General features: G+C 38.9%; 1 pseudogene; it reads right to left on the bottom strand.

Moving 5' to 3' along the window:
- Positions 1 to 2,167: 2,167 nt before the first annotated feature.
- Positions 2,168 to 2,952, bottom strand: LOC113902159 (annotated as a pseudogene).
- Positions 2,953 to 22,117: the final 19,165 nt, after the last annotated feature.

The raw sequence follows: 22,117 nt of genomic DNA, 5'->3' as shown, positions 1-22,117 counted from the left end.
AGGTAGGCGCTACTAAAAGTGATTAGAGAAATGTAAGTTGTGTTTCTTGCCCTTTAATAATTCACTGTCTAGTGAGTGGGGAAGGAAGTGTGACATGGAACAGTTAGAGAGGAACATCAGGCAGAAGATAATTAAGTTTCCAAAAGTACCATATAGACAATACATGATATGGAAGGTCTAGAAAAAGGCAATACTATTTCCAGTACAGAATGTTTTCTGAAATATATATATATAGAACCTCACCTAATTTTAAAAAGCATGATTTTGGTACATTGAAGTCATTTGAGTCGTAGTTATGTAGTAGAGAGCATGAAGCCATTGATTTAGGAGGCATGAGGCCATATTTATCAAGATTCTGCACTGGGCTTGCTATGGGACAAAATTAGCCTCTCTGGCCTTTGAAAAATCCATTGTACTAAACCAGCAGCTTGGCATTGGGTTCATACTGACAATCAAACTCACAAGATCCATGGATTTTATCCATCACCATATGTGCTTAGCTTTAAGAAGAGATACAGATGCAACATCCATGGTGACAACATAGTGGAGGTCTTTTATCTTCAACACACAGCTTACTAATGTCCTGGGCACTCCACACTTCAAGGTATGTAGTCACAAAAAGCAAAAGTGTGTGAGGACAGAACTTCTCAGTTCATGGAAGCCCCAACTCTGGAGGTCTCGTCACCTAAGAAGATTTCAATCAGGGATTAACTCTTCAGGTTTCCTTGAGGCAAGAGCAAAGATTACAAATCAGTCGTTGACTTTTTCCTTCCAGCTGCATTGTCCTGATATACCTGTAAAATAAGGGACTGATTTATATGAACTGTATTTTTATTTTTATTTTTTTTATTTTATTTATTTTTTGTCATATTGGATTTATTTATTTTGGAGGGACTGGTTATTTCAAAAAGACATTTATCAATTTTCAGTATCAAAACAGTTACACTATTGGTTTTTTTTCTCCCAATTGGTTCCCAAAGAGACCACACCAAAGGAGAGAACATTTTAAGCCAATTAAGCTGCAGGATGCACCCCTAACAGACCTCACTGAAACCTCATCAAAAAAGGGGGATTGGGTAGGGAAAGAAACTTTAAAAGATCAGCACACTGCTAGCCCACAGACTGTAGAGAGCTCTCACAGGCAGAGGGGTGACCAGTTTGCCTCAACCCCAAAGAAGCAAAGTTCCAAAATATAAAAATTTACAAGTTTTGTACATATGCTTTTCAAGATTTCTCCAGCACTAACCGACACAAAGCACAGTGAGATGGCACTTTTAGAGACAGCAGCTTCAGACCCAGAAAAGGGTGATGAGATGAGTTTCATATGGCTAAATCAGTGGCAAAACATAATTTTCTTTCCTTTCTTTCAAGGAGGCAGGAGAGCAAATAAGTGGTCACTTCAATATAAGGGGCACATGATCCATTCTGTGAGCAGTTGGGAACAGGGTAGAGCTGGGACAAGGATTTGGTCTCAGAGGTTTTACCATCTTAATTGTTTGGTCACTTCTGATGAAAAGAAAAAAAAAAAAAAAAAGTTGTCCAAAGATACCGTAAAGCTGAAAACCTGAACAGCACTTTTTTTTTTTTTTTTGGCTAACTCCTTCTGGAATCATCTTTCTGCTTTGGCAGGTACTTTTTACAGGGCAATGAGGTTTCCCCAAATGGAGCCTTTCTCTGGGCTGCTAGGCTCTCAGTAAGGCAGGCCCAAACCTTTTCCCTTTCTCTCTGGAGAAGGCAATATGCATTAAGCTGAAATGTTACCTTCCAAAAGTGAGAAAGGGATTAGACTGCTGCTTCAGTTCTACGGAATTATCTGGAATGTTTTTTTTACAAATGGTTGTAACATCAAGAACAAAAAAGGTAATTACAAAATGTGTACATCACAACATGCTTTTAAAGACACTTTGCATTGTGCTCACATTCCCTTAAACGTTGTTCCCAAAGGTGCTCAGCCTCTAGCCCAACTGGAATCTCTGGGGAGAGGCAGAGACTGTTTGGCAAAAAGGACACAGGAGTAGGAGGGGTGGGAGAGGTGGCGAAAGGAGAAAGCAGCCTTCCAGTTAAAGATCAGCCCTCCGTTTAAAGGTCAGCTTCGGGCAGGCTGGCCCCAGTGGAGTCGGAGTCGGGGTGAGAGGGAGGAGCAGCGGCAGGGCGGGGCTGGGGTGCTCTACATTGTATTCAGGTCAAGCAGAGTCTGGTTCAGCATCCTTTGTGTACAGAGGTCCTCCTCTTTGGTGCATTTCAGTTTATCTTCCAAATCATCAATTGTCTTTTCCAGCTTGGCTACTGGTCTCTCAGCAAACTCAGCACGAGTCTCTGCCTCCTTGAGTTTATCGGTAAGAATCTTTATCTCTTCCTCATATTTGTCTTCCTTTTGAGAGTACTTTTCTTCAGCAGCACTCAGACACTTCAGGTGCTGGTCCATCAGTCTGATTTGCTCACCCATCTTTCGGCAACGGGACACTGCCAGCTCCGCTCGCTCCTCTGTGCGCTCCAAGTCTCCCTCAATAATCACCAACTTGCGAGCCACCTCTTCATACTTCCTGTGTGCCTCTTCTGCAATGTGCTTAGCTTCTTTGAGTTGGATTTCCTGGAGTTCCATTTTTTCTTCATCTTTTAAGGCTTGGTTTTCAATAACCTTCATAACTCTCTCGCTCTCATCAGCAGCTTTCTCAGCTTCCTCCAGCTTTTGCAGCGCAGTGGCCAGGCGCTCTTGAGCTCGGTTCAGCTCCTCTTCAACCAGCTGGATCCTACGGTTTTAAGGAGACCACTTCAGCCTCAGCCTGTTCTCGGGCCCATCTTTCTCCCTCCACTTTCTGCTGGAGGCGCTTGGCCCTCTCCTCTGCATCATCGGCCTGCTGCTGCAGAACCTGGATCTTGCACTTCATTGCCTCGGTGACGGCGATCGCGGCCATGACAGTGGTCCCGGCCATGGTCCCCACCCAGCTCCTGCTTGCCTTCGGGTTCCTGCCTCTTCCGCTCGGCGTTGCAGCAGCTTGGTTCCTGCAGGGTTGAACTTGTGGCCCACACTAGGCGAAGAGCATGCGCAGTCGAGGCTGACAGTAGGAAGCTTGGGATCTGAACTGTATTTTTAAAAGATACTTAATTCAAATTCTAGCATCATCATTTATTAGTTTTGTGAATTTGGATAAGTTATTTGAAGTTAAAATTGCTCAGTTTTGTCTGATTCTCTAGGCCAGAATACTGGAGTGGGTAGCCTCTCCCTTCTCCAGGGGATCTTCCTGACCCAGGGATCAAACCCAAGTCTCCTGCATTGCAGGTGGATCCTTTACCAACTGAGCTATCAGAGAAGCCCCAAGTTATTTAGCCTCTCTGAATTTCCATTTCTTTGATGGAAAAGCAGGTAGGAAAATACCTATCACTTAGTTTTGTTACATGGTTTAAGTGGCCTAAGATATCTTTGACATGATTTAGAGAGCTAGACTATTTCAATACAGACCTTAAATTTTGTACTTGTCCTTTCTTTGCCACACTGGGAGGATTATTCTTGGCTTAATGTCTGCACTGGATCTAATGAGCCACTAGAGTCTGTCATCAAAAAATTTAAAAGGGCAGTGGGTTTTTAAGGTAAACTAGAGAAAGAGTTTTTGTGGAGAATGAGCAGATTTCCTTGAGACAAAAATGAGGTCAGAGGAAGTGATGAGTTAGGACAAATACAGGTTGTTAGACTCTACATGATTCTGAGAGTTGATATTGGGAAAGTGATCTGAGTAGGTGGGCATTCATGATTTGTGACTAATTGGGTAATCCCTGTCAATCTCTCAAGACAAGGCTTGCCCCTGTCTGGTAAATTATTGGGAGAGCCTGTATCCAGGGCCCCAGGAAATGGGAGATAGCTCTTGAATCCTTATACTTGAAAGGCTTGGTACATGGTGGAGATAGAGTAGTACTTTATCCTTTGGTTTTTCTAGCCCCAGGAATTTGTGATAAATCTATGATCCAGCCACTTCACTTCCCTTGACATTTGATGGTTTTCTACCACTGAGTTTATTGTACAGAATTTCCCATTGATTCTTGTTTTGTCTAAAATGATTAAATTGGCCGTTTTATGTGTCAGCTCAGTAACTTTTTTTTTTTTTTGAGTTTAAAAAGTGCTCAGTAGCTTATTAGAGATAAGGACCATCTCCCTCCATTAAAACATCTACCATTACAATTATTATAAAAGCAACACACATTATCTGTAGTAAATTGCAATATTTTCCACCAAAATTTTTCCTGAAGAAATCAGGAAAGGTTGACTCATCTTAAAGAAACTGTGGTTTTTAGTAAGAATTTTATAGCAGGATAGAGTCTAGTGTGTGGTTTCAGCTAGTATTTATTAGTGGCCTGACTAGATAACCTGTTTTTTTATTTATTTTTTTGGATTTTCTTTCACATTTCAATCTGTTTCTCTTACTGAAAGATATACATAAAGTAAAAATGTGTATATGATTTAATTGACTATTTAAATTCATGTAGCTTATTTACACAATATAAAGATTATTTTTCTCATTCACTTGCTTGTGTGGAATTATATATCCTTTGAATTTGAGTGTGTTTTTTCAGAACTGTTAATTTAATTCTGGAAAATCTTGTATATTATTGCAGAAATAAGGCTATAGAACAAATAACTTTATAAAAGCTTACAAGCTGTTAGCAGTTTACAACAATAGACATTTATTTTTGTGCCTTATGAGTATATGGGTTGGGGAGGCTCCTGCTGGTCTAGGCTCTAGGTTATAGGGTGGGTTTGGTTCTGCTCCGCATAACTCATTCTGGGATGAGTAACTCCTAGGGGCATGTTTTTCTCATCACGATGGTACATATGCCAGAAGCCAATTGTGTTTAAAACCTCTTTTCACATTACATTTGCTAATGTAAAGGCTGAAGCAAATCACATGGCCAAGTCACATTGGCTTACTCTTATGGGAGTTTCAGCAAAGTCATATGGCAAAGTGAGTATTAAGCATTATTCTCTAGCTAAGATGGAATGAAGAATTGGAAACAATAGCCCCCTCTACTACCTTTTGGATAGAAGAGCTAATGATCCTTGAGGAGGTATCAGCTGAACCTAATCATTGTGAACTGAACTGGGTATTATCCAGGGTGGACTGGGAAAGAACTTGATATCTTTTGTCCCAGAAATGTGGCAAATCCTAGTGCTTAGTCCCTGCATGTGTCTGTGCACATGCGTGCACACACAAACACACACACACACACGATAACATTTGCTGTTGTTCAGTCACTCAGTTGTGTCCAACTCTTTGCAATCCCATGGATTGCAGCACGCAGGTTTCCCTGTCCTTCACTATTTCCCAGAGTTTGCTCAAACTCATATCCATTGAATTGATGATGCCATCCAACCATCTCAACCTCTGTCAGCCGCTTTTCTTCCTGCCTTCAATCTTTCCCAGCATCAGGGTCTTTTCAAATGAGTTGGCTCTTCACAACAGATGGTCAAAGTATTGGAACTTCAGCTTCAGCCTCAGTCCTTCCAATGAATATTCAGGATTGGTTTCCTTTAAGATTGACTGGTTTGATCTCCTTGCTGTTAAGTACTTAGACTAGCAAATGCATATCCTGGAATCATTTTTGCGTGTCACTATATTATTTCTATAAAAACAAAAATCGATCAAGTAAACTCTTGGAGCTGTGGAGGTCAGGGATTATAGATGCTTTTGTTATTCACCATTGGAACACTAGTCTCTGAAATCTTTTTCCCTGGCTCTATCCTGAGGATTGAATACTGAATCCAGCAATAAGTGAATTTACAGTGAAACTGTGAATAAAGTATTTGGGTTTTTTGGATTAAAAATTTGCCAATATTTATAACAGTATTTCTGTAAATAATCCTTTGGCTAAAGACTATTCCTGTTTTATGGAAAGTGTCTGGGGTTTTAAGGCAAGTTTATTTTATATTTTGACATTCTCCTAAGAGAACACCCAAACTTGCATGATCTGCAGAGGATCTTAGATTTGAATCTTTTCCCTTCACATCCAGGCCTAAAGGAGGCTTATTTACTGCAGGGATGAGCAGGATTTGGGAACTCAGTAAAAGAGATGGGTGTTTATAAATTCCAACCAAGCCTCAAGTTGAATGCAGTTCTAGAATATATGGGAATTTTGTCACTGTGTCACTATCATGCTCGTTCTGTCTTGGTCCTATTAGGCTAATGGTACAAGTGACCTTCCCAGGTGGCTCTAGTGGTAAAAATTCTCCCTGCCAACGCAGGAGACATGGGTTTGATCCCTGGGTCAGGAAGATCCCCTGGAGAAACGCATGGTAACTAACTCTAATATTTTTGCCTGGAAAATCACATGGACAGAGGAACAAGGAGGGCTATAGTTTATAAGGTGTCAAAGAGTCAAACATGACTGAAGCACACGCAACCTACCTTGGCTACCTGAGGTGTTGTCCACTTCCAGAAAGTCTTCAGAGAACCAGGGGTTGCAGTGGAGCAGGTTCTTGGTTAGTTGTCACTGCTGTGTGCTTCTAGGCCTTGTCTCTGAATGTGTTTCCTGTGACTCTGGGGCATTTAATGTCTTTGTTGTTCATATCTTAAACAGTCTCTATTAGAGAACTGAAAGAAAGTGAAAATGAAAGTTGCTCAGTTGTGTCTGACTCTTCGGGACCCCATGGACTGTAGCCTGCTAGGCACATCTATCCACGGAATTCTCTAGGTAACAATACTGGAGTGGGTTCCCATTTCCTTCTCCAGGGGATCTTCCAGATCCAGGGATTGAACCCAGGTCTCCTGCATTGCAGGCAGATTCTTTACCATCTGAGCCACCAGGGAAGCACACTTAGAGAACTGAGTTATTTTAAATTAAAAATCTGCTCCTAAAGTGAACTGAATTAACTGAGCTCATTTGCCAAATCCAGGTTCAACTCCCAATGTTTTCTGGTGAACCGGTAGATGAGCCAAAGCTTAGTTTTGAAGGCTGTAAGAGGCAGAGTTTTCTTAATTCCTCCCTGCTTATTGACAAGATGCATTTAAGGGCACTTGGAAGACATCAGACCAGTTAGGAGAAATTATAGGCAGGAAGACTTCAGCTTAATATAATTTTCTCCCTAACTATTGGAACTACTTACCAATTAGATTGAGAGCAATTGGTAACTCATTATGGTTGTCTATAATAAATGTATTATTAGACTATTTTTCATACTGAATTACATTATTTACTAAGATTTAATCTTAACTAATTTTAGATGAGAATTTCATGTATGAAACAAGATGCCAATCCAGGTTCGATGTACGATACTGGATGCTTGGGGCTGGTGCACTGGGACGACCCAGAGGGATGGTATGGGGAGGGAGGAGGGAGGAGGGTTCAGGATGGGGAACACATGTATACCTGTGGCGGATTCATCTTGATATTTGGCAAAACTAATACAATTATGTAAAGTTTAAAAATAAAATAAAATTAATTAAAAAAAAAAAAGAGAATTTTCTTGTGAGGAGAGAGGATCATATGACAAAACTCAGGGCAAAAGCCTCCAGAGAAACAACTTTTCATAGGCTCTGGCAAATGGCTGGGCCACCAGGGTTTGTTAAAGCTTCTCTTTTCAGGATAAATCTTCTCAAGATTCTGGGTCTTTTTGTCCCTGGGTAACTGCCATGGTCAGAGAAGGCAATGGTACTCCACTCCAGTACTCTTGCCTGGAAAATCCCATGGGTGGAGGAACCTGGTAGGCTGCAGTCCATGGGGTCACTAAGAGTCGGACACAACTGAGTGACTTCACTTTCACTTTTCACTATCATGCATTGGAGAGGGAAATGGCAACCCATTCCAGTGTTCTTGCTTGGAGAATCCCAGGGACAGGGGAGCCTGGTGGGCTGCCATCTATGGGGTGGCACAGAGTCGGACACAACTGAAGTGACTTAGCAGTAGCAGTAACTGCCATGGTTCTGTCTTCCTTCTAGGGAGTTTATTTCAGTATGTTGTGGTGGAGGGGATAGGCTGACAGGTTAGATCTGTGGTTTAGTTTTGACTCTGCCATTTAATAGAATGTGAGCAAAACATGTATCCTGTCTCTACAATTTAAAGGCTGGTTTTCTCAAAGTCATTTCTCACTAACAATCTGTGATCTATATGAAAAGAGTTGAACATCTATTAAGGGGAGCAAAAATAGTATAGTCTCTTTATTTTTCTTATTCCAATTTTTTTTTCTTGCTTTTCTACAGTGATAGCCTTCAAAAGAACAAAGGATTTTAGACAGAAGATCTAGCTTTCTTTCTTAAGTGCAACTGTCCCTTAAATGGTCTCCCTGATTCATCTTTTCCTTCCCAGTCTCTTCTCCTGTGGTTTTTAGAAAGAGTCTCCAACAGTGAAAATCTATTTTGACTCTCTGCTTAAAAGCTTTGATACTTTTCCTTGCCTTTAGGATTAAGCCCAAATTTCTTACCATAGTTTCAGTTCAGTTCAATTCAATTGCTCAGTCATGTCCAACTGTTTGTGATCCCATGAACTGCAGCATGCAAGGCCTCCCTGTCCATTACCAACTCCTAGAGTTTATCCAAACTCATGTCCATTGAGTCGATGATGCCATCTAACCATTTCATCCTCTGTTGTCCCCTTCCTCCTCCTGCCTTCGATCTTTCCCAACATTAGGGTCTTTTCAAATGGGTCAGCTCTTCACATCAGGTGGCCAAAATTTTGGAGATTCAGCTTCAAAATTAGTCCTTGTAATGAACACCCAGGGCTGATTTCCTTTAGAATGGACTGGTTGGATCTCCTTGCAGTCCAAGGAACTCTCAAGAGTCTTCTCCAACACCACAGTTCAAAAGCATCAATTCTGTGCTCAGCTTTCTTTATAGTCCAACTCTCACATCCATACATGACTACTGGAAAAACCGTAGCCTTGACTAGATGGACCTTTGTTGACAAAGTAATGTCTCTGCTTTTTAGTATGCTATAAACCATAGTTTATAATATCACTAAAGAATCTCACCATATTACTACTTCTATTCACCCCCTTTTCCTACATTCTTTGCTAAAATATACAAAATCTATATCAACTCTTAGAACAAATTCTGCTTCTTCTCAACTCTGAAGCCACTTTCACAGCTCTCCTTTGACCTTAGGTATTTTAATTATACCCCTTCGTCCGTCTAACTCCCACTTCTCAGGTAGATTTCAGCTTCAAGTCACTTTCTTTTTTGTGTGTTTTATTTTATTTATTTATTTATTATTATTATTATTTTACTTTACAATATTGTATTGGTTTATATCATATAAGAAACGAATCACAAGTCACTTTCTTTGAAAGCCTTAATTGGCTCCTAGGAATACTGTACCACATATTTCTCCCATTGTAACACACCACCGCCTTTCCAGCTATCTTTCCTGGTATGTTGTAAACTCTGTGAGGTAAGACCTATTTGGGCCTTGCATACTGTTGCATTTTCAAATACAGTGTAGTACCTGGCACGTTGAATGACCTGGGTTTGAATTCCAGTTCTGAGATTTATTAGCTCCATAGCCATTATCCAACCTTTCTAAATATCATTCACCTTGTCTTTAAAAATAAGTCTTGAATTAAATAATCTTTAATGTTATTTCTTCTCTAAAATTCTATATATATATATAATGTTAATATCACTATGTAGCATTTACATATTTAATTTAAAAGCCCAAACTTGGTCTGCAAAAAGTACGCTTTGTAACAGTAACTTCTAGCTTCAGCACCCATTCCATCTGATGAATAATAATGACATTGATAATATATATATATATATATATATATATATAATACTTTCCATAGGTACTTTTCTAAGCATGTGTGTGACTCATTTAATTCTCACAATAGTATAAGTAAATCACTATTTCACACCAATTTGTATATGAGGAAACAGAGACACAGAGAAATAATGTGACTTGCCTAATGTCACAAATCTTAGGCAAAGCTAGGATTTGAACCTATCAGACCTTGTTCCTGAATCTGAGCTCTTAAGAACAGTATGTGACAGTGTGTTTCTTAAGTATAATAGGAAAATTTCATTTAGTCACTTTTAGTAAACTTAGTGGAATAACTTCATCAGTCACTTAAGTTTAAATAGTTAAAGTGGAAAGGGAAGGAATGTACAAATTCGTCACCTTTGAGAAGAAAAAGTATCTTTTTAGATCTTAATTGAAGTCCTATGGCAAGATGTAGTTACTCATGTGTAGTCTTTTTCCATTAGGCCATTATATATAATAGGTTTCCCAGGTGGCTCAGTGGTAAAGAATCTGCCTACCAATACAGGAGATGCAGGAGGAGAGGATTCAATCCTTGGGTCAAGAAGATCCCCTGGAGCAGGAAATGACAACCCTCCAGTATTCTTGCCTAGAGAATCCCATGGACAGAGGAGTCTGGCGGGAGCTGCAGAGTTGGACATGACTGAGTGACTGAGCATACATTATAAATAGTCTCTCCTCTTCTGACCTCTGACAGGCAGGTCCATACTGGATCTACCAGTGCTTTGTCTATCATACCACTTTTGAACCTGAGGGTTACACTTGGGGCAACATTTCATATCTTTTAGGAGAGTCGCATAAAACTTTCAGACGCTCTCCTATTCCACTCTGGTGCCCCAGGAATCTCAGGAGGTTTTCTCCTGCTCCCCGATTCCTAGTTTCACCAGTCATGCTCCTATTGATACCTACTTCTGCTGTACTGTGAGAGGTAGAGCAGCTTCCTCACGAAACATGCAGCATCCCTGGGACTGACCAGGAAGCAGGTGCAAATCTACCTTCAGATTCTCAGCATTAAAGAAAGCTCAGTGGTTTCACCTCATGATGACTTGATCTGAGATCGAGTTCTCTGGCACAGCTTCTCAAACTAAACTCATTTCCTTTATCTGTCTTTTCTTTTTCATTAACTAATCCTTTAATTTGGAGGAGATGGCTATGGAAACAGTTTGGGCTAATTAAATGTTCTCCGATATTTTTTTGGCTAGCACCAGTACTGTGATTTTAACTGAAGTCAAGAATACTATAATATCTTAAAAAATCAAGATTGAATCCCTCTACCTGCTTAGAATAATGCTACTCGATGGAATGCAGTCTGCTGTGCCTCTGTCCGTGCAATTCTCCAGGCCAGAATACTGGAGTGGGTAGCTGTTCCCTTCTCTAGGGAATCTTCCCAATCCAGGGATTGAACCCAGGTCTCCTGCCTGGTAAGCAGATTCTTTGCCATTTGAGCCATCAGGAAAGCCCAGAATAATGCTTGTCTTGGTTTATTATATTTGTAACTGAGATTCAGAGTTGGAAAAACAGATTATTAAGTCAAATCTGGAAGATATAATCCATGGGTTCATATACTTTCAAAGTCAATCTTGGTATCTGGTGAAGGTGCTTATTTTTCATAATATACAAAAGCCATTCTATTGGAATCAGTCAAAAAAGCATTTTCAAGCACTTGCTCAAAATAGGTTGCTAGGACAAGGGAAGGTTCTGTTATAGCCTCAGCCCTTCACCGTCTTCCTGTGCTTCTTAGATGTTAAAGCATCCACTAACACTTTAAAATCAAAACACTGTGTAGGAGCACATTGCCAATTCCATGCAATATTTAAAGTAAGGTCTAAAATATATTTTATGCCTGAAAGTAAATAGATTACACAAAATAGAGTAGTTCATGTACAGAGAGGCCTGAGGCTGAAAAGAAGTAAATATCTAATCTCTGAAATGATATCATCTGATGCGTTTGGAAATGGCTCAGTCTATGAAAGATGAAATTGTGAAGACAAATGAGATATTCTGTTCCAGATCAGTATGCAGGACAGCAAGTGCATCAATCAGAGGCCTGATAATTTAGTGCTGTAGAGAGAAAAAAATCATGCATTGGAGATAAGCAATGCAAATGAAAAATAAAACCACACTTACTTGCCTAATATGCTGATCTTCAGACAGGAGAATTGAAGCCCAAGGCTTTGTAAAGGCAGTAAAACTTATATAAAGATAAACTAGCAAAGTAAAGAAAAAAATGTATATATATAGTGTATCTGTGTGTGTCTGTGTGTGCACAAAATGCCAAACACTTTTCAAGCCAAAAAGAATACCAAACAGTAATAACTTTGTTTTTGAAACATTAAGGCCAAGTCATTTGCATTCATCCATTGTGAAATGAAAGTAGAATTTGTCAACCATTCTTGAATAGGACATAAATTTTTATGTCACCTACATGGCAATGATATACAATGCCATGTCAAATAATAACATCTGGTGGTGAGCAGATGTAAATAGAAGGCTATTTACAGAAGAGCAAAACCTTATGGACTGCTAGGTATAAAATCTAGAAAATGGAATATAAGCTATAAGCACTACTGCTATATGACTAATCTTCTATTCGGTATATTGTAAAATATAGTTTGGAGTAGTAGCTTGCAACCAGTCAAGAATATTGAACTGTTTCTTAAGAAGAAAAGTAACTTTTTTTTTTTTTTTCCTGAAGAGATCAGAAGAAAGAAACAAGCTGTACACAAGCTTATTTTTAAAAAACCCACACCAACTAGTGAAAGCATCTGAGTAACAATATGTTTCATTCTTGATAAATATTTTAGAAGTAAATACTAAGATTACACAACTGCCAAAACACTTGAGAGGATATTATCTATATTCTTGTAGAGAAAAGCCATGATTCTCAAATATCAAAGTATACTGTGTATTTCACTGAAGTACAGTTTTCTGAAATATTACCTCTCTGTGACAGAGGAAAATAAAGTGTCTATATCCTAGAATAAGCAATTACCACTCACCTGGTGTAAACAACAGATAGACCATACTGTTATTTTGTCTTCCCCAGCCAGAGGTCACCTGCTCGCAAGGGGAAACTGACTTGAACAGAATCAAAGATACAAAGAATGTTAATGTCAGTCTTCTCTTATCATCCTCACATTTATTTTGCTTTCTGCATGGGAATTAAATGTGGACAAATTCTCTTAATGGTAAGAATAGCAACCCACTCTGTTTTTTAGGTCACATACATTGTTGGATTCTCACAGCCTTATTGTCATTGAGGTGAGCTGCTTCTTGCTACTGATTTGGCTTCTTTTCCCATTAGTTACTCTGACTGGAGGCTAGTCCAAATATATCACTTCCCTCGTATGGTTGGAGTTTGAAAACTCTGGTCTAAAGTCATGCATATGAAGCCTAGTAATGTCATGTAGTGGTTACCTAGCACTCAGCTGTATTTAGCAGCAGTAGTAGCAGCAGCTGTATTTTATTCAAGTTGAAATTATATTTATGTTAACATTATTAGATATTTCTGTGTGATCCAAATTTTCTATTAAATGTGTTAAAATATAAGTTATTGCTGCTGCTTTGAAAGCTTTCAAATGACCTTGAGTTTTAGTTAGCTTTTTATTATTTCCACATTGTTTTTTGGACTGCAGTGATCTTCTTGCCAGACTAGAACCTGTGGGCTTCAGTGCTCTGTTTTCTGAAAGTTGGTTGTCTATTTGTTTCCTTCTTGATGGAGTATATGGCTTCCATGAGATAGTCAAAAAGGTCTGTGACTCTCATCCTTTGACCTTCAACTAAAGTAAATACTATGGTTTTATAACAGTATGCCCATCCCAAGTTTAGAAAAAATAAATTTTTTTTTGGTAGAACAATGTTTTGGAATTTTGGCCTTCATGTATGATAATTTTTTTGGCTCAAAAAGTGCACTTAATAGTTCAAGACATATTTTAAGTATATAAAATATCTCAGAGAAGCCACAAATTCAACATGTCTGAAGTTGAATTCATTCTGTTTACCCTCCTATATTAGTCAGAATTCTCTACAGAAACAGAACCAACAGAATATCTCTATCTCTATCATATATATCTATGTGTCTATCGATCTCTGTATCTATCCATCAATCTCTATCTGTAGATACCTATCATTGTTCAGTGGCTCAGTCGTGTCTGACTCTGCAATCCCATGGACTGCAGCAAGCCAGGCTACCCTGTCCATCACCAACTCCTGGAGTTTACTCAAATTCATGTCCATTGAGTCGATGATGCCATCCAACCATCTCATCCTCTGTCATCCCCTTCTCCTCCTGCCTTCAATCTTTTCTAGCATCTGGGTCTTTTCTAATGAGTCGGCTCTTTGCATCAAGTGGCCAAAGTATTGACACATCAGTTTCAGCCTCATTCCTTCCAATGAATATTCAGGGTTGATTTCCATTAGGATTGACTGGTTTGAATTTCTTGCTGTCCAGGGCACTCTCTAGAGTCTTCTCCAATGCTGCAGTTCAAAAGCATCAAGTCTTCAGTGCTTGACCTTCTTTATGGTCCAGCTCTCACATTCATGACTACTGGAAAAATATGGTTTTGACTATGCAGATTATTGTTGGTAAAGTGATAGCTCTGCTTTTTAACACACTGTCTAGGTTTGCCATAGCTTTTCTTCCCAGGAGCAAGTGTCTTTTAGTTTTGTGGCTGCAGACACCATCCACAGTGATTTTGGAGCCCAAGAAAATAAAATCTGTCACCGTTTCCATTTTCTCTCCTGAAGTGTTGGGACCGGATGCCATGATCTTAGTTTTTTGAATGTTGAGTTTTAAGCCAGCTTTTCACCCTCCTGTTTCACCTTCATCAAGAGGCACTTCAGTTGCTTTTTGCTTTCTGCCATTAGGGTGGTATCATTTGCATATCTGAGGTTATTGATATTTCTCCCAGAAATCTTGGTTCTAGCTTGCGCTTCATCTTGTCCAGCATTTTGCATGATGTACTCTGCATATAAGTTAAATAAGCAGGGTGACAATATACAGCCTTGACGTACTCCTTTCCCAATTTGGAACCAGTCTGTTGTTCCATGTCTAGTTCTAACTGTTGCTTCTTGATCTGTATATAGGTTTCTCAGGAGGCAGGTAAGGTGTTCTGGTACTTCCATCTCTTTAAGAATATTCCACAGTTTGTTGTTATCCACAAAGTCAAAGGCTTTCATGTAGTCAATGAAGCTGAAAGGGATATTTTCCTGGAATTCTCTTGCATTTTCTATGATCCAAAGGTTGTTGGTAATATGATCTCTGGTTCCTCTGCCTTTTTAAAATCCAGCCAGTATATCTGGAAGTTCTTTGTTCATGAGTCTAATTTGAAAGATTTTGAGCGTGAGCTTACTAGCATGTGAGATGAATGCAATTGTGCAGTAGTTTGAACATTCTTTGGAATTGCCCTTCTTTGGGATTGGAATGAAAATTGACCCTTTCCAGTCCTGTGGCCCCTGCTGAGTTCTCCAAATTTGCTGGGACATTGAATGCAGCAGAGCATCATCTTTTAGGATTTGAAATAGCTCAGCTGCAATTCCTTACCTTCACTAGCTTTATTTGTAGTAACACTTCTTAAGACCCACTTGACTTTATATATATATGTGAAATTGGTTCATGCAGCTGTGGAGGCTGGCAAGATCAACCTTGTCAGAGCTGACACCCAGCTCAAGTCTGAAGGTCAGCAGACTGCTGTAGAACCAAGAAGAACTGTTGTCCCAGCTCAAAGTCTGAAAAGCAGGAGAATTCTCTCTTTGGGGGTAAGCTTTTCTATTGTTCTTGATTACAAAAGGCCTACCTATGTTAACAAGGGCAACCTGCTTTTCAGTCTATCAATTTGAATGTTAATTGCCTCCCAAAATATCTTCACAGAAGTACACAGAATAATGTTTGACCAAATATCTGTGGCCTAGTTAAGCTGACACATAAAATTAACCATCACACGTATAAATCCAATTTTCAAGGGTCGATCCCAGTTTTGTAAGGATTAAAGCTTGTTAACATTTGGGGTAACTGAAGAAGTCTGTGGTATTTCCTCTTTTATGTGTCTTTACATGAAGATGAAACAGTTATTTCTCTAGGATGATTTCATCGTGGATTTACTTTCTGGTCAGAAAACTGCCTATTATGGACCCATAAGATTTTTTTCCAGGCCTAGAGAGAAGCATAGAAATAGTTTTGATTTCTTCTAAAGGCATATTTTGTGAAGCAATTGGAAGCCTAGAATCAAAAACTGATTCATTATAATCCATTCTGAATTGCCATTGAAGTGAAGAAAGAACTAAAAAAATAGTATTAAAGCATTCTGGGATTGCTTGCAAGGACTGCAGCATTCTAAATCTCTTATGGGTTTATTTAAGAAAGACAGTATGATTTCTCACACAGAAGTGAAAACTTTAGAGAGATCAGAGAATTTGAGTTTTACCTGAAGTAGTCTTGGACATAAATGTTCTCTTTCTTTCAGTACATTTGAACTGACTGAGAGATAAATACATTTTAATGCTTTTCAAATCCTCTCTGAGTTTCAGCTCCCTTCAGAAAGCTTCAGGGAACAAGGGAATACTCCATATTGTCATTGTTACTTAGGCAGAAATCAAGGGTGAATAATTTGTTTTAAATATGACCTAGAGAGAAAAAAGGCATCTACTGGTATAGGTACAGCAATGCTATCAGGAATCCAGTGCCATTATTTGCGAATATTGTGAGGAATAAAAATAGTACTCAGGATCCTAGTTCCTGTCAGGTCTATAGTGAGACTAATCTAAGCAGAGGTGCAATGTTGCCTAAGACAGTCAATGGTGAATGAACACAGGGGCAGGTCCTGGAAACCATTCTGATAATAGTAGACATTCAAGGAAAAAAGCTTTGTTGGGAAATTTTCAGATCCAAAGTTGGGTTTGTAGGCTGGGAATACAAGTATCAACACGAGGGGGGAAAAAGTTTAGCCTCACATAATTTCTGAGTCTTCTACCTACTTTTGGCTTTAACCTATACAGTTCTTTCTTCTTATATTTCCCTTGCTTTGGGCACTTAAAAATACACTGTACAGTGTCATTTACAAGAATGCCATAGAATTCAATTTGATTTTGAAGCTTGCTCTCTACGTAACATTATTTCCGGCTGAAGTCTGCACTCTTGAATGAAAAAATGGATGCAACATCCCCAAATATAAGTATTTGAAAAAATAACTTCTGGTTCAAAAATGCAGTCATCTCCTCCTGCGAGAGTACCAAAAACACAACTAGCTGTTTAACAACCATCAACAAGAGAATGCTGGAACCAACAAAAGATACTCCCATATCCAAAGACAAAGAAGAAGCCATCGTGAGATGGTAGGAGGGGAAAAATCATGATAAAATTAAATCCCATTCCTTTCAGGTGGGTGACCCACAAACTGGAGAAAAATAATACCAAAGAACTTCTCCCACTGTTGTGAAGGTTCTGAACCCCACATCAGGCTTCCCAGCCTGAGGATCTGACAAAGGGACTGGGAATCATCAGGGATCTGACATTGAAGGCCAGCAGGATTTTCTTATAAGACTTCCACAAGGTGGGGGAAACAGAGATTCCAGTCTTGGAGGGCACAAACAAAATCTTGTGTGTACCAAGATGCAAAGGAAAGGAGCAATGACCCCACAGAAGATGGCCAAAACTACCTGCTAGTGTTGGGAGGTCTCCTGTGAAGGCATGGGTTAGCAGGGTCTCACCACAGGGATGGGGGCACTGGCAGCTGCAGTCCTGGAAGGCCCCTTTTGGTGTTAACCACCTTGGAGGTCACCATTAACCATACCACAGAGCCTGTAGACCTGAGGGCTGGGCTGCCTTAGCCAAAAAAAAAAAAAACAAAAAAAAACACAAAAACAAAACCTACCAGGTAGAGAGTGCAACCCCATCCATCAGCAGAAAATTGGATTATAGCTTTACTGAGCAAGGTCCTGCCCACCAGAGCAAGACCTAGTTTTTCCTATCACCAGTCCCTCCCATCAGGAAGCTTACACAAGCATCTTAGCCTCCTCCATCAGGGGGCAGACAGAAGAACCAAGCAGAAGCACAGCCCCACAGAGACTAAAACAAAAGTCACACTACAGAAAATTCAGTTCAGTTCAGTTCAGTTGTTCAGTAGTGTCCGACTCTTTGCAACCCCATGAACTGCAGCACGCCAGGCTTCCCTGTCCATCACCAACTCCTGGAGCTTTCTTCAAATCATGTCCATCGAGTTGGTGATGCCATCCAACCATCTCATCCTCTGTTGTCCCCTTCTCCTCTTGCCTTCAATCTTTCCCAGCATCAGAGTCTTTTCCAGTGAGTCAGCTCTTTGCATCAGGTGGCCAAAGTATTGGAGTTTCAGCTTCAGCATCAGTCCTTCCAATGAATATTCAGGACTGATTTCCTTTAGGATTGGCTGGTTTGATCTTGTTGTAGTCCAAGGGACTCAAGACTCCACCACCACCACACAGTTCAAAAACATAAATTCTTCAGTGCTCAGCTTTCTTTATAGCCCAACTCTCACATCCATACATGACTACTGGAAAAACCATAGCTTTGGCTAGATGGAGCTTTGTAGGCAAAGTAATGTCTCTGCTTTTTAATATGCTGTCTAGGTTGGTCATAGCTTTTTTTTCAGAAAGTCAATTAACATGAAAGTTAATCAGCATGAAAAAGCAGAAAATTATATCCCAGATGAAGGGACATGATAAACCCCAGAAAAACAACTAAATGAAGTAGAGATAGGCACCCTCCCAGAAAAATAATTCAGAATGATAGTGAGGATAATCCAGGATCTCATGAAAAGAATGGATGCAAAGATTGAGAATATGCAAGAATTGTTTACTAATAACCTAGAGGAACTAAAGAACAAACAAACAGAGAAGAATAATACATTAGAAGGAAACCATAGCAGAATAATTGAGGCAGAAGAATGGATAAATGACCTGTAGGACAGAATGTTGGAAATCACTGCCACAGAACAGAATATAGAAAAAAATAAATAAAAAGAAATGAAGAAAGCCTAAGAGACTTCTGGGACAACATTAAATGCACCAACATTTACCTTATAAGGGTCCCAGCAGGAGAAGAGAGAGAAAAAGGACCTCAGAAAATATTTGAAGAGATAATAGCTGAAAAATTCCATAACATGGGAAAGGAAATAGTCAACCAAGTCCAGGAAGCACAGAGAATCCTAGGCAGGAAAAACCCAAGGAAGAACACACCAAGACACATAATAATCAAACTAATAAAAATTAAAGACAGAGATAAAATATTAAAAGCAAAAGGGTAAAAAAGACAACATACAAGGAAACTCCTATCAGCCTATCAGCTTATTTCTCAACAGAAATTCTAAAACTCTACAGCTCTGAGAACTCCCTTCTCAGAAGGTAATGGCATGATATATTTCAATTGATGACATTGCAAAGAAAAGAATACAATACTTAGGAATAAATCTACCTAAATAAACAAAAGACCTATATATATAGAAAACTATAAAACACTGATGAAAGAAATAAAAGATGACACAAATAGATGGAGAAGTATACCATGTTCATGGATCATAAGAATCAATATAGTGAAAATGAGTATACTACCCAAAGCAATCTACAGATTCAAGGCAATCCCTATCAAACTGCCAACAGTATTTTTCAGAGAAGTAGAACAAATAATTTCACAATTTGTATGGAAATACAAAAAACTTCGAATAGCTAAGGCAAGCTTAAGAAAGAAGAATGGAACTGGAGGAATCAACCTGCCTGACTTCAGGCTATAGTACAAAGCTACAGTCATCAAGACAGTATGGTACTGGCACAAAGACAGAAATATAGATCAATGAAACAAAGTAGAAAGCCCAGAGATAAATCCACGCACCAATGGAAACCTTATCTTTGACAAAGGAGGCAAGAATATACAATGGAGAAAAGACAATCTCTTTACCAAGTGGTGCTGGGAAAACTGGTCAACCACTTGTAAAAGAATGAAACTAGAACACTTTCTAACACCATACACAAAAATAAACTCCAAATGGATTAAAGACCTCGATATAAGACCAGAAAACACAAAACTCCTAGAGGAAAACATAGGCAAACACTCTCCAACATAAATCATAGCAGAATCCTCTATGACCCACCTCCCAGAGTAATGGAAATAAAAGCAAAAATAAATGAGTGGGACCTAATTAAACTTTTTCACAATGAAGGAAACTATAAGCAAAGTGAAAAGACAGCCTTCAGAATGGGAGAAAATAATAGCAAATGAAACAACTGACAAAGAATTAATCTCAGAAATATACAAGCAGTTCCAGCAGCTCAATTCCAGAAAAATAAATGACCCAATCAAAAAATGGGCCAAAAGACTAAACAGACATTTCTCAAAGGAGACATACAGATAGCTAACAAACACATGAAAAGATTCTCAACATCACTCATTATCAGAGAAATGCAAATCAAAACCACAGTGAGGTACCATCTCACTCTGGTCAGAATGGCTGCTATCTAAATGTCTACAAGCAATAAATGCTGGAGAGGGTGCAGAGAAAAGGGAACCCTATTACACTGTTGGTGGGAATGCAAACTAGTACAGCCACTGTGGAGAACAGTGTGGAGATTCCTTAAAAAGCTGGAAATAGAACTTCCATATGACCCAGCTGGGCATACACACCGAGGAAACCAGAATTGAAAGAGACACGTGTTCTCTTTCATGTGTCTCTTTCACGTGAGAGTAAAGTATTTACTCTATTATACAGAGTGAAGTAAGTCTACCTAGAATACTCTACCCAGCAACTCTCCTTCAGATTTGATAGATAAATCAAAAGATTTCCAGACAGGCAAAAGTTAAGAGACTTCAACACCACCAAACAAACTCTGCAACAAATTCTAAATGTACTTCTCTAGGCAGGAAACAAGAGAAGGAATAGCCCTACCTACAGAAAATAAACCCCAAATAACTAAGAAAACAGTTATAGGATCATACATATTGATAATAACTTTAAATGTAGATGGATTAAAAACAAAAAGATAGCCTGACTGAGCAGATGAAAATATGTGCATGTATGCACTTCCACATACTACATCACTCTGTTTTACCCCCACCAAATTGTATGTAATTATTTTATATTATTAGGTTATTGTGATTGTAATTGTAATTATCTTTTATTTTTTGTCTGAATATTGATTGTGAAAACTGATAAACATCTTTGTTTTTGTAATTGTAATTATCTTTTATTTTTTGTCTGAATATTGACAAGTATAATTATCTTTTATTTTTTGTCTGAATATTGATTGTGAAAACTGATAAATATCTTTTACTATTGTGATTATGTAACTATTACCTGATACCATTGTATCATGATTGGTCAACAGAAAAAGATAATAGAATTCTATATCATTAAAACTACTATTTAATAGGAACACCTATAATCACTTTTTAAAATCTGGAAGCATATCAAAATTATCTTGGAAATTTTTGAAAAATAAAAATGCCTGGATATTGCTGTTTTCCCACCAGATCTCCAGATTTGTTTCTAATGAGCAGCCATGTTTATAAACAGCTGGACTATATGAGGATTTTTTTTAATTAATTTATTTAATTGGAGGCTGATTACTTTACAATATTGTAGTCGTTTTTGCCATACATTGACATGAATCAGCCATGGGTATACATATGTACATGTACATGTACATCCTGAAACCCCTCTCACCTCCCTCTCCCTCCCATCCCTCAGGGTCATCACAGTGCACCAGCCCTGAGCACCCTGTCTCATGTATCGAACCTGGACTGGTGATCTATTTCGCATATGATAATATACATGTTTCAATACTATTCTCTCAAATCACCCCACCCTCGCGTTCTCCCAAAGAGTCCAACAGTCTGTTTACATCTGTGTCTTTTGCTGTCTCGCATATAGGGTCATCATTTCCATCTTTCTAAATTCCATATATATGCATTAGTATACTGTATTGGTGTTTTTCTCTCTGACTTATTTCACTCTTTATGATAGGCTCCAGTTTCATCCACCTCATTATAACTGATTCAAATGCATTCTTTTTAAAGGCTGAATAATATTCCATTGTGTATATGTATCACAGCTTTCTTATCCATTTGTCTGCCGATGGACATCCAGGTTACTTCCATGTCCTGACTATTGTAAACAGTGCTGTGATGAACATTGGGGTACATGTATCTCTTTCAATTCTGGTTTCCTTAGTGTGTATGCCCAGCAGTGGGATTTCTGGGTCATACAGCAGTTCTATTTCCAGTTTTTTAAGGAATCTCCACCCTGTTCTCCATAGTGCCTGTACTAGTTTGCATTCCCACCAACAGTGTAAGAGGGTTCCCTTTTCTCTGCACCCTCTCCAGTGTTTACTGTTTGTAGACTTTTTGATAGCAGCCATT

This window comes from Bos indicus x Bos taurus, chromosome 12 (genome assembly GCF_003369695.1).
Source record: "Bos indicus x Bos taurus breed Angus x Brahman F1 hybrid chromosome 12, Bos_hybrid_MaternalHap_v2.0, whole genome shotgun sequence".
Classification (NCBI taxonomy): domain Eukaryota; kingdom Metazoa; phylum Chordata; class Mammalia; order Artiodactyla; family Bovidae; genus Bos; species Bos indicus x Bos taurus.
This window is presented reverse-complemented; position numbering and strand designations above follow the sequence as displayed.